General features: G+C 46.1%; 1 protein-coding gene across 1 annotated transcript in view; it reads left to right on the plus strand.

Moving 5' to 3' along the window:
- The first annotated feature begins 109 nt into the window (after positions 1-109).
- Ninl (ninein like) overlaps positions 110-11,803 on the plus strand; it is a 72,929-nt gene continuing 61,235 nt past the window's right edge. The window contains exon 1 of the mRNA XM_051143437.1: positions 110-253. The gene's annotated coding sequence lies outside the window, so the exon portion shown is untranslated. The remainder of the gene's footprint in view (positions 254-11,803) is intronic.

The raw sequence follows: 11,803 nt of genomic DNA on the forward strand, positions 1-11,803 counted from the left end.
TGCCTCCTTGCCCCGCCCGCCTCCTCGCCCCACCCCTCCAAGCCCCGCCCCTTGGCCGCCCCTCCCCTTCCCTGGGGAGGCCCCGCGAGAACAAGGGGGCGGCGCCCAGAGGAGCCCAGAGGAGCGCGGCGACCAGACACAAAGAGCAGTGGAGGGACGAGCGCCCTGGGGACCGTACCCGGATCGCTTTTCATCAGGCTCCCGGTGCCCGCATCCGGACTCGGTTTATAGAGCAGAGGCTCCCATTCCTCAGGTGAGTAGGGCGTGGAAGAAGAGCTGAGGGGAGGGGAGGGGAGGGGAGCCGATCGGGGCCAAGGGGTGCTGATTGGGTCCGAGAAGGGCCGAACATGGCCGAGGATGGCCGAGAGGATCCGCAAGATCTGTATCCTGGTGCTGCGTCCAGTACAATGTGGAGCGGACGCCTAGGATGCTCCGAAAGCCACGCCAGAGTCCCAGTTCTCTGCGGTTCTCACCCTGAGCGGTGGCCCGCACTGAAATCAGCGTGATGGTGGGGTGCAGGCGCGGTCCCAAACTTTGACCAACTCAGAGCGCGGGTTACCTGCGCCAGTCAAGCTACCGTCTTCCTCCTCTTGCCGGGGACGGGGGAGGGGGGAGGGAGGGCACGTCAACTTGTGTCTGCACTCTACAGTCCCCTTGGAAAACCAGGGGAGCATGCTTGATTGGGAGCACCTCCTGGCATTTAAGGCGCGTCAGTCTCTCCTGTGCCTCAGGAAGACGTCCTTTAGATCTCTGGTGGTATTATCAGTTTGCACTTAGTTGTTGAAAACTGGGACACCTCTCTCTCTGGGGCAGAGAAGCCTGTTGCTTTTTGTGTCAAGGTCATCCTGTCTGTGCACCAGCTCTGTTACTTTGTTGTGCACTTCCAGGGAGGCAGGTCCATCAATAGTTGAACGGCAGTGACCCCCCTGTTTGGCTTCATTAGGGATAGTTGTCCAAGTTCACAAATCTCATGGTGGGAGTGCAACTCAAGGTTTCCTGCGCGCGCATACACACACACACACACACACACACACACACACACACACACACACACACACATTGTCAGGCCCTCTCTGTAGCTCTTTATATGGGGCAGAAGCAAAGAGTGATTCACTCTGTCTTCTCTACAAGATTTAGGCAAGCTTTGGAACCAGAGGGGAAGAGGTCCAGAGAGGTCCAAGGCAGGTAGAGGGACTGTGAAGATGGGTGTTTCTTCTTAGAGGCTTTGGCACAGATTACCAGGTTCTTGACTGTGGATTTACTACTTTTAAAGCAGGGAGAGGTGGGAGAAAGAAAGAAAGAAGGGACGGAGGGAGGGAAAAAAGAAAGAGATAGAAAAAAGAAGTCTCTTCAACAGATCACTGAGCCACGCAGTTTATGAACTGTGTGCAAGAACAGGTATGAATGAGAAGGAACATGCCTGTGGAGGAAGTTAGGGCAGAGCCAGCTTGCCTGCGCTGTTCATTTTACATTTGTCAGTGGCTTAAACTTACTACAGATCAAGTTAGTCTGTAGTCATTTGCCAGGCACTGATGCTTTGATGGAAGACAAACCACATGTGTGAAGGTGGTCCTGATGATAAGAACTGAAAAATTCCTGTGAGGGATATCGTCCTTTTTAATGATTGTTACATCCTAGTTCCGTGATCTGCTGATGGCAACAGTCTAGTCTTCTAGCTTTATAAGAGTTACTTTGTCCAGTTAGATGTAATGCATGATACTTCCTTTGGGGGTACTGGGGATGGAGCCTATGGTCTCAGATATGCCAGTCTGTACTGCAGAACCACATCCCCGGCTCAGTAACAAACACTTTGGCTCTTTGGCTTGTGCATTCTCTCCTCTTCTATCATTACTTTAGCATTACTAATCAGAGAGCTTATTATAAGGCAAGATGCTCTGCTATGCCAGCAGCAGCCTAGAGAGTCTCTGTGGAGCTTGTTGGCTGTGTTGAGAGGCCACGCAGGTGATAAACAATCACTATCTAGATTAGTGTGTGTGCATGGGGTGATAGCAGCACAGTAAAGAAACTGCCAAATCACTCACTTCTCAGTGTGTATCCCCATCATTAACAACACCAGCCTTTAAATGACAAAAGTAGGAACTCTCTGTTACATAAAGTGGAGAGTCAGTACAAATTGGAAGATACTGCTTTTTTTTTTTTTTTTTTTTTTTTTTTTTTTTTTTTCCGAATGAGAAAATAGTAAGCCTTCTCCAAAAACTTGAACCTCAGAGAAGGTGTAACAACACTGACTTAGAAAAGACACTTTCTAAAGGAAAAGTTAGGGTTTAACTTTTTAGAATCCGTATAAACTATAGAACATGGGCTTTCTCTAACTCACTTTTCATTGCAATTTGAAGACATGTTTGGTCCATGCTATGACATGGGAGGGCTGGGTCACTCGCTGACAGCTGGTGTAAATATCATAGAATTGGCATCTTTACCAATGTTCAACAGAATTCTAATGGTAAAGTACATGTGCAGATGTGATGTGGCGGGTGATCTTCTCTAAATGTTCAAGATAATCCATGTGACATTTGAGACTTTAAACTGCATGAGGATCCCATCTGAGTGCCCCCTTCCTGAGTGGACACCTGCACTCGAGTGATACCCAAGCAAGGCAGCTGTGAGGTGCCTCTCCTCTGCCTGCCTGACTAATGATCTGGAAGCAAGATTTAAAATTTGGAGCAGGGTCCAGTCCTCAAACCGGTGTTCAAAGACTCCTGGCCTGGAAGAGTTTCCTTTTGCTGTGCTTTGCTGCTTTCAGTTTTGAGTGGCAGCGACTCTGGGCTTCAAGGTGTTTAACTCAGTCCTTGGCCTCAAATGTGAATTGGGAATTCAGACCCAGGGCCAGAAATTTTGTTGCTCACAGCAGGAGGCCAAAACTTTGGATCAGACTCTACCTGGAGCTGTTGGAGGGTGACCTCAGTAGCAGGCTTGGTTCTCCCACCCCCATCCTCCTGGGTGACCTTGAGCCTACTAGACTCTGACAGCTCTGTCTGAACTAACAGGTCTTTAAGGGACTGATGCACCATGTGGAGTCAATTTCCCACCTGTGGGGCATCTGCTCATCTTCCCTCTGTCTCTGGTATGGACTCACTTGTTGAGACTTAAGTGCTGGAGATCATGTGAGGTTGTTTGCCAGAGGCTGCTGTGTGCTTCTCCCTGCATTCCATTCATGCTGTGTTTCTGGAAGAAGCCAGAGCCCTACACTGCTGCTGTGGCTCACCCATTTTTAGTGCCGTGTGTTCTCTTTGTATGTGACGTGATACAGTCTCTGATATCCCAGGTACCTTCTCTGGGGTCTGCTTCGTGTAGTAAGTAATAGTTTTGTTGTATTGGCATTTCACTGAGGGGGTCACTGTCTATTAGAGAAATGAAAGGCTCTGGGTTGTTAGGTCTCTCAGAGTTCTGCACATACAGATGTATGTCAGCTGAGATGCTGTGGCTGCCACTGATGGAAAAGCTATTTTAGTGCAGTGTAAACAAAGGAGGAGGTGACAAGAAGACTTGAAGGTGACAGCTGTGGCTGAGGTGGCTTTAGTCCCTCTGTGCACAGCACTATGTGGGTGCATCACTCTGCAAAGAGGGAGAGTTGGCTCCTGTAATTTAAGAGCAGTTTGGTTGAAGAGATGGCTCATTGGTCGGGAGTGCTTACTGTTCTTGCGGGAGACCAGAGTTAGTTTCTAGTACCCAGGTGGATTAGTCCCCATCCTCTCACACTCCAGCTCTAGGGGATCTCTGATACTTTCTTCTTGTCATCCACACATACAAACAAACAAGGAAATGAATCTTGACAGAAAGACCAAGGGGTGGAGTCTAGTCCAATGGAACTGTCAACAGCAGCAGGAGACAACAACTCAGTGTTGTGTCAGAACAACCTGGGGACTCTCAGTGTGTGTGTGTGTGTGTATGTGTGTGTGTGTGTGTGTGCAAGTGCACCTGCACACTAAGGCCTGCGTGGCTTGGAAACCTGACTGGAGTGATGTAGGAATGAGGAAATGACAGACATACAGAACAGCTGGGTGGGGTGGGATGTGCTCACTCTGATGGGAGCACCTACTACAATCAGCAGGAGGAGGAAGGGAGAGCTTGTCTCACTAGGAGGGCTCTATTGGGGAGTAGTTATCCTGGAGGAGCAGGAGGAAGCTGTGGGTGTTAGCTTTTGCACAGGCTGGCGAGTCCTTCCTAAACAGTTGCACCAGAGGAAGGCTTCACTATTCCTGGGTGTCTCCTGGGGAAAACTTTGTCTTTTTATGTTCCGGAGTCATTGGGGTCTTTGACATGGCTATACCCATGTCAATAATATACCCATGGCTTCATCACTCATGTGTGTGTGTGTGTGTGTGTGTGTGTGTGTGTGTGTGTGTGTGTCTTTGTGTCTGTGTTTCTGTGTATCTGTGTCTGTATGCCTGTATGTGTTCCTCAACTAAAAATTTCAGGATCATCAGACTGAAGCAGTTAGCATTGATGAAGCAGAAATAAAAAGACATTTGAAGAGTCAAGTATGGAGAGAAACATGCTGAAGTGACTCAGTAGCAGCTATGTATGTGATTAGGGACTTGAAGCTTCTTATTCTACAGCTATATTTAGATATTAGGGAGAGATGTGCTGAGACATGGTTTGTGTGTGTAGCCTTGGCTGTCCTGGACTTGCTTTGTGTACCAAGCTGGCCTTGAACTCAAAATGATCTGCCTAACTTGGCCTCCTTGCATGCTGGGAATAAAGGCATGTGCCACTGCACCTAGCTTAGTCCTTTATCTTATTCCATAGGAATCTGTTTAAAGAGAAGACTTTTCTAGGCGCTCGGTGCTAACTTGTACCTGGAGAAGAGAGAGCGAGGAGAGATGAAACTTGGGTCAAAGGGAGGCTTATTTAAGTTTTAAGGAATGTGGATTTCAACAGTGTTGTTTGTGCCATTTCTGATAAAGTGCAGCACAGTTCTTTGCAGGTGGCTTAGTCAGTTATGTTAAAAATTCTTTGTCTCATACAACAAGGGACAGAAATTAGAACTAAGGGAGAAGGGGGAATTCTTTCCCTTGTGTTTCAAGTGTATTCTAAGGATCTGGCATGAGACTCCCTAGACCTAAGGGAGGTCCTGTGCTTGGAGACCAGATGCTGAGGAAGCCTGGGAGAAGCAGGCTGAGGATGGCTGGTTCTGTGTGGGCTTGTGTAAGCCTCATTGCAGGGTTAGTGAGTGGCCTGACTGTGAATCTGTCAAGAGTGGAGGGCTGGTCATTTGGAATTTTTGTGTGTGTGTGTGTGTGTATGTGTGTGTGTGTGTGTGTGTGTGTGTGTGTTCGTGCACGCTCGCGCACTGGGCCATGAACAGACTCAGGGGCCCTCCTGTTGGCATGGTCACACACCTTTTTGTGGTGTGCATCAGTCCTCAGTCATTCCTTTCTCTTCTGTCCAGATTTTGTAAAAGCTGCCATGGGGAGACTGCAGGAGAAAGGCATTTACCATGAAACCCTCTCGTCAGTGTGGCTTAGATAACTGATCCATCAGATGTGCAAATCTCAACACGGGAGCAGAGAAAACATGAGAAACACAGGTGGTTTAGGCCTCCCAAATATGTAATTCTCTAGCACCTGATAAAGAAGAAAATTATATTGATGAATTTACTGATAGCATATTTTAAAAGAATCGGGAGGTTGTTCTGTGGTAAAAATGCTTGGTGCTCAAGCACGAGAAGATGAGTTTGGGTCTCCAGATTCTACAGGCAGAGATGGTAGTAAGACTGTAATCCCAGCATGACTGTGGCAGGATGAGAGACTTCCAGATCAGAGGACAGCAGCCTGGTGTGCACAGTATAAACTGAGACTTGAGTCAAACAAGGCAGAAGGTCAGAACGGCCCCTGAGATTGTCTTTAACCTCCACATGCATACCTAATGCACACTCGCACTTGTACATGCTCCTGTACTGACACATGAACAATCACGCAGAAAAACAAATCACAGAAGCTTCTTGTTGCCATGAGTTAATGCAGAGACCCTGCAGCTCCTCAGAGTGCTGAGAATAAGGAATTCCAGGTGCTCACTCATAGATGGGACAGCTGTAGCAACTCTGCTCCCACAGGCTTCAGGGAACATTTCACAGGAGGAGGCAGAGAGAGTGAAGACATGCACAATGGAGAGGAGTGCTGAGAAATGCTGTCTTCTGGACTTGACATGGCTGTTGCATTCATGAACTCAACAGCAGCTGTCATTAGGTGCATTAACAAGCTGCATATGAGAATCCAGGTGCGATTCTGGAACAGATTGGGGAGGTGCTCTCCAAGTCCCATCCCTTACTGAGGGCTTATTGAACCTGAGGCCACAGGGTGACTCACACCCATACATAACTGGATAGCACTTTCAGGGAGCTCAGGGAGGCCTGACTGAAGTCCTGAGTGAACATGTTGTTGGCATGGGCATAGCTATATCAAGGACTCCATAGGAGTCATCAGAGGGATGGCAGAGCCTTCCTGTGGGTGCTGAGTGTGAGTGTTGACAGTGTGTGCAGAAAATGCCCACTGTGCCTTTCTGCCCCCACCCATGTTTGTCCCTGAAGACCACCCTCTAGTGACTGCTCTCCTACCAAGATTCCGATCCCAGCATTCTGTCTGTGTCTGTGTGTATTTGTTTTTATCTCCTTTCCTTGCTGTGCCCCAGGCAGGTCCCTGGAGCTGTGCATAAATGCAGCAGTAATTGGACTTAGTATGTTAACAAACAAACAACAACAAAAACATTATATGGTAAGGAGCGATTTGGAGGAAGTTAGGAGAAGTGGAAGGTGGGTCTGATCGTGTTTCACTGTATACATGTAGAAAATCTTCAAGATTGAAGAAAAATTATAAAAGATTTTAAAGCATCTGCCCTTTGTTTACGATGATTAGAGTCTATGACCCAAAAAAGCCCATTGTATTCTTCCTTATTCTAAGACACATCTTCTGTCTGATAACATTTTTAAATTTCGGGTGCACCTTAAAACTGATGTTATCTTTGCACCCATCAGATTTGGACACTATTTTTCTTTGTTATTTGTCTTAGAATCAGTGGCCTCTTAGGTTTTGTGAAGGGTAGTGCCTTTCTCTGGCTCCAGTGTGTAAAGCACAGGGGAAAGAGACGGTCCCCTGAGTAGCACCAGGTGTAAACATTTTCTGTTCTCATACCAACATCGGTGTGCCAGACTGGTCTCCTGCCTTTGATGGTTTCCACCCTTCACCTCATACACATGCAGATACTCTAGGCCACATTTTGCCTTCACCTCCACACTCTAGCCATGTTGGCTGCCTCAGGGAGCAGAAAGCTCATTTTCAGTCTGAGCTGGATTCAGAATGTTCAAGGGCAAAAGCTCAGGGACTGGTCCCCAATGGAGACAGGAGACTGACCTTAAAGTGGCTGTGGGAGAGGCGAGTGGGAGGTATTCAGCCAGACATGCCCCTGTATAGATTTGCTGAGGGACAAAATGCTTTGGCAGGTGACCTCATACCTGTGCAAACATTCCTGAGAGTAGCAACAAGAACTAAGCCAGCTATGCTGTCACTGGGATCATTGTTGAATATGCAGTATTCCTTAGCTAGATGGTCCTGCCTCAGCCTCCTGTGCTGAGATTATAGGTGAGGACCATCAAAGTCCCAGCTTCCACAACATCTTCATGGGTTAGTGACAGTGTTCATTTGGTTCAGCTCATTTCTTGAAATAACTAGAATCTACCTGCCTGTGCCTCACTCTCACTTGCCCTGTTAGTCTAGAGGAAATAGTTTCTAAGATAATGGATGAGACAGCCTAAAAGTGCTAAAGCGCTGAGCTTCTGTGGTTTCCAGTTGGAGTGTTTTAACAATAATGCCTGATGTGAGAGTCCTAGACTGACAGTGCACATTAGGCCAACAGCTATGCGAGCTTCTCCTCTCTGGACCTGTTGTGAGCCTGAGCTGTTCTGCTTCCTGTCTCTCAGCTCTCAAGTTCCTTTTCTGTACTGGTTACCAGTCCCTGGTGATTTTTTTTTTTTCCACTGGATGAATTTATTTTCACTTGGTAATGTATTCCTGGCCCTGAGGAATAGGTACATTGTGCAGTATTTACAGTGTCCCTAAGATACTCTGTTGCCTCCTATTGCTGTAGTGATACAAACTGTAATCTCTTTAGAAGTTCAGGCCCTCTCTCTGTGTGTCACTTAGAAACATTTTCAGACCAAGTCTTAATTTCTAGTGGTTCTGGATTGCTGCTTGACTGAGAGGTAACTGAATCAGCTTGAGAGTATAACTTGTTAGGTTATTTTGGTGTGTCTTTTAAATAGCCGTGGTAGAGAAATCCATGGGTCTTCTATTGCTGGTTGCATGATCAGTTGTGTTTATCTTCATTTAGGATGACTAATTGGAGGCAGTTCTGAGTCTTTTTGGAGCCCTCCAGTTGGTGTTGACCTCCACCGTAGGCCCATTCTCTCAAAGTCGAAATACAAAATATTTATTCTCCTCAGCATCTCTGGACTGTTTATGTGCAGAGATTAAAGAAAACAATCAACAGTGTTGCTGTGCCTCAGGCTCCCAATTGCACCGCTGGAATTTGAGAAGTAAAAGTTTAGAATAACAAGAAGAGTGTGTGTTATGTGTGTATTCCTGGCATTTTCTGGTTGGATTTTATAGGCTGTGCTATTTTATTTTCATATTTCCTTTTTAGCTAACATGAAACAAATTATACCAGTTTTTTTTTTTTAATAGAAAAGATCTTACTATTTTACTAAAATGAATAGAGTGGTGTGAAGTGCTAGGTTGAAACCTTTCCTTCTTAATTCACCCGACTATTGACATTAATACTCTTTTCTTATCATTAGGGTTATTAATGCAGATTCTTGTATGACATTCATACTTCCCACTTGGTATAGAAATAAGAAAGATAATGTTTTGATTTATTATGGATATGAGTTCTTTGCACTTTATAGAAGCATAGATTGATTGATTGCTTGACTGTTTTTGTTTCTTCAAGATGGGTTTTCTGTGTCACTTTGGTTGTCATTGAAGTCACTGTGTAGACCAGGCTGGCCTCAAACTCAGAGATCCACCAGCCTCTGCCTCCTGAGTGCTGGGATTAAGGCATGCCCCCACTGGGCTTATAGAAACATTTTTAATTATTGGAAATGTTTTCTTTTATGCGCATGTATGTTTTGCCTACATGCATGCCTGTGTAGTGCTAGTCTTGTGCTGGTGCTATGAAGGCACGGAATCCTCTGGAGTTGCAGGTAGTTGTAAGCTACCATGAGGTTGTTTGAAATAGACTTTTGGTCCTCTCAAAGATCAGCTCTTAAGTGTTGAGCTATTTCTCCAACTCTGAAATATTTCTTTAGGTACTAAAAATTCCTGCTGTGTTTGTGTACTGTTGGTAGGAATGAGGAAATATATTTTCTAAAATGTTGGTTTTGTAAGAGGAGTTAGGACTCATTTAATTAACTCTATGGCTCCGTAGCCAAGACCCATATTTATGTCCCTCGGGGTTCTGGGCTCTGTGAATCTCAAGAAGAGGTTGTGATTAGAAAGTTCTAAAACCCATGCCTTTTTAGCTCATTTTCTCTAGATTGGTTCCAGTGCAGTTACAAAAGGCATCACTTTCCCTATCAGGACAAGATAACTGAAGGATCCTCCTCTCTGGAGGACAGGGAGGACAAGCAACTTCCTGTGGAGAACAGGGAGGGTCTGTGGAAGGCAGCTTCCTCAACAAGATAATAAAGTGCAACTTTTCATATACAGTCACAGGCATGAATCATCCATGGCAAAGCTGGTGGGAAAGTAGCGTGTGGTGTGTATTTAGGTGGTGGTGTGTGTGTGTGTGTGTATGTGAGAGTATGTGTGGTGTGTGTTCGGGTGTGTGTGTGAAAGAGTGTGTTCAGGTGTGTGTGTGGTGTGTGTGTGTGTGTGTGTGAGAGTATGTGTGGTGTGTGTTCGGGTGTGTGTGTGAAAGAGTGTGTTCAGGTGTGTGGTGTGTGTGTGTGTGTGTGTGTGAGAGTATGTGTGGTGTGTGTTCGGGTGTGTGTGTGAAAGAGTGTGTTCAGGTGTGTGTGTGTGGTGTGTGTGTGTGTAAGAGTATGTGTGGTGTGTGTTCGGGTGTGTGTGTGAAAGAGTGTGTTCAGGTGTGTGTGTGTGGTGTGTGTGTGTGTGTAAGAGTATGTGTGGTGTGTGTTCGGGTGTGTGTGTGAAAGAGTGTGTTCAGGTGTGTGTGTGTGGTGTGTGTGTGTGTGTAAGAGTATGTGTGGTGTGTGTTCGGGTGTGTGTGTGTGAAAGAGTGTGTTCAGGTGTGTGGTGTGTGTGTGTGTGTGTGTGTGTGTGTGTAAGAGTATGTGTGGTGTGTGCTTATGTATAAAAGTGTACGAGGTGTTGCCTGTGTATAAGTGTGTCTGTGTGTGTGCACGCGCGCGCACATGTGGTGTTTTTGAGTGTAGGTGTGTGTGTGTGTGTGTGTGTGTGTGTGTGTGGTGTAGACACTGCATGTACAGGTGTGAGTGTAGAGGCAGACACTGGAAGGTCTGCTTTCCATATCGCTTTATCCCCTTATAACAGTTTTCTCATTGAATCTGGAGCTCATTGTTGGTTTGTTGGTTTATCCCTAGCTAGCCTGGCTGGCCAGTGAACCCCAGAACCCTTGCTTTTATGTGGGTGCTGGGTGTCTGAATTCTGTTCCCTGTGTTTGCAGAGCTAAGGCTCTTACCCATTGCTGTAGTACGGTAGATGCTTTTCCCCCTGGCCCCAAGCTCCTGTGTAATGACTCATATTTACACATAGCTGGGCCATATAGCTAGGCTCTCCTCTGACTAGCTCATAACTTAAAATAACCCGTTTATGCTGATTTACATTCTGCCCTGGGGCTGGTTACCTCTGCTCAGGTACCATGCATCTGTCCGCCTCTCATTTTCTGGGATGAATCCCTTGCACCTGACTCTATTCCAAAATTTACTTTTTATTTTTTGCCTTGGGAATGTTTTATCTTCTCTTCTACCCTTTCCTGTAGGCCATAGTTTTGCATTTTTATTGACAGGCAGTGCATCCGTACAGTACACAAGATAATTCTCTCTACACACTGAGGTATCTCTCCAGCCTGCTAACAGCTATTAAGTCAAATAGAGGGTTTCTTCTGCCACAGCTTTGGGCAAACTGCTTGCCTCTATGCCTCTTTCCTTCACCTGTCAGTTGGGAATCACCATGCTGCCTCTTGCGTGCAACTTGCGTTCATCAGTGTTTAGGAATGTGCTCAGGATGCTCATGCTGAAGAAATGCTCGTTTGTTTATCAAAAGCTTATTTAGCAAGTGTTCCACCGAGTTTCAATCCTGTGCTGAGTAGAGACCCCCAGCATCTGCACAGTGGGAGGCAAGGGCTCAGAAAATTAACCCAGGCCTCAACCTTTAAGGTCACTTGACTAAAACAAAATGAAACAAACGACTCAGAATGGCAAATGTGTAGAAACTTTACATTTAGGCTCTATTAGCATTTGTCTCACCTTGTATTTTGGGCCTTTGAAATTAACTCCTTAGTGTTGAGGCTTTTTCTTTTATTTAAAAAAAAATTTTTTTTTATGTGTGTGGGTGTTTTGCCTGCATTCATGTCTCTGAAGCACATGCATGCATTGCCTATGGGAGCCGTAAGAGGACATTAGACCCCTAGCACTGGCGCTCCAGACGTTTGTGAGCTGCCGTGTGGGTGGGTGGCGGGAACCGAACCTGAGCCCTCTGGAAGAACCATCAGTGCTGTTGACGGCTCTGCCATCTCTCCAGCTATGGGACTCTTTCTTTCTTTGTTATTATATTTTTCAGTTAAATCAAGACAGTCTGTGACATTT

This window comes from Acomys russatus, chromosome 4 (assembly GCF_903995435.1).
Source record: "Acomys russatus chromosome 4, mAcoRus1.1, whole genome shotgun sequence".
Classification (NCBI taxonomy): domain Eukaryota; kingdom Metazoa; phylum Chordata; class Mammalia; order Rodentia; family Muridae; genus Acomys; species Acomys russatus.